Consider the following 2,041-nt stretch of genomic DNA (forward strand, 5'->3'; position numbering starts at 1 on the left):
CGTTATGAGAAAGCAATAATGTATATAACGAATGATGCTCATTCCCCTTTTCTTCTGTCTCCCAACAGCTTTAGCCTTCTAACTAGTTTCTCCACTTCATCTTCCTTCTAACCTCTAATTTCTCAGTGCCAGAATTATCTCCCTAAGATGCCCATATCTCATCTCACTCCTTTACAATTTAAAGTAGCCTTCCAAATAGGAGATGAAGGGTGTCGTGTGATTCTTCATTCAGGGATTCAGGATTCTCCATTACGTAGGTTTTTCTCTTCAGCCTTTACTCTCTCCTTCTTGCTGCTAGGCAGGCAAGTCTTCCTCCAAGTCCATTCTTTGTTTCAGGATGGTTCTCTTGGCCATCTTTTGCATCCCTTGCATAAGGTGTTGCCTTCCTCCAGTCTCCTCTTATACATCTTCTAGGGATTACCTAAAATACCATTTTCTCCAAGAAGCCTCCTTTTCGATTACCTTTTCCGAACCACCATGGTGTTTTGATTCTTCTCCCTTCTAATTTAGTACTCAATTGTTCACTGGCTATCTTAGTCTCTGTTTCAGAAGTCTTCACCTAACTTCTCCATCAGGGCTGTGGGTCCCTGAACTTTATTATTTTGCAGTACTGCTCGGTACCAGAGAGGACTAAGCTTATTGACTAATTTCGGTCCTGTTCTATGATGGAAGAGGCTTACCTTATAACTGCACAAAGATGATGTTTGGCCCCTCTCTAGGAGGGGCCTTGGATGGCATTCCCCTCATTAAATCCCATGAGGACAGGGTGTCAGTTGTGTACATTATTGTTTCTCCAGAGTTTAGTACACTAGTTGCATGGTAGGTCTTAAAAAAATTGCTTATTTTAGTGAATTGTTTTTTACCTAGCGACACCACTGATGAGACCCATTTTGCAAATCCTCTTCCTCTCACGCAGTCTGTGCTCCTACCTTCATTGCTAACAGGAGAGAGGGCTGAGAATGTGATTTGCAGATAGAAAAGGAAGACACTTTTAAGCAGGCAAACTTCTAGGACCTTTTGAATAAAATAATGACCTAATGCTACACTTGCCCTGCAGCTCAATATTGTCAGTAAACTCTTGAGAAAACATATTAGTGTTATTTACATGATTTATAGCCTCAAGATATTTAACTAGGCATTCCATTTAGATTTAGCAGGATAACTATTGCTTGCTAAATAAATACAGATATATAAGAAAATATTTAGTAAAGTTTAGCAATTAAGTGGCATCTTCTCATCTTGTTAGGTACTTCTTAATCTGTAGCAAAGCACTTTCTTACACTGACATTTAGTTAATGTATAATAACCGTATTAAGGGTAAGTGAAGTTTATACCCGAAGAAAACACCGACTGAGAAAAAGTTTTGTTTTTGTTTTTGTTTTCTTGACTAACTGATATAAATTACGGTCTACTTGGCATTCTGTCAGTTCTTATTTGATGAGTGGTGTCTTTCTGCAAGGAAACACCAGAATTGGTGTTTGGTACACCAATACACCAGTACAGTAGAATTGAACTAGTACAGTAGTATGTGGGAAATACTGATCACTTGTGATAGAACATGGCTTTTTTGGGGGGGGGGTGTCTTCCCATCATAAGCAGGTCTAGTTAACTCAACTTTTCCTTCATTTCCATTGCTACTCCCCAGTCCAAGCCAGTTGACAAGGACTTACTTTCATTTTCTCCTGGCTTCCACTACTGCTCTTCTACAATACATTCTCCATAAGATATTTGGAGCAATCTTCCTCTCAGTCCCTTGCTTAAAATCTTTTACTGATCCTTCAAGTCACTAAAATCTAAATTCTTGCCTTGGGATATCTTCATTATTACCCCTCCTCAATTTCTAATCTCACCTGCTTTTTCTAGCTACCTCCCACAGCATATACATAAACCAAATTCCTGGGTCACTGTTCTTGTTTTGTTTTCTTGCGTATTGTGTATTGGTCCCTGCCTCAGAACCTCTGCACACGTCATTCCTTTATCTGGAAAAGTTTTCTTGCAGGTATTTGCATGTCTGCTTCCTTTAGATTTCAGCATGTACATT

This window comes from Mustela lutreola, chromosome 2, assembly GCF_030435805.1.
Source record: "Mustela lutreola isolate mMusLut2 chromosome 2, mMusLut2.pri, whole genome shotgun sequence".
Lineage (NCBI taxonomy): Eukaryota > Metazoa > Chordata > Mammalia > Carnivora > Mustelidae > Mustela > Mustela lutreola.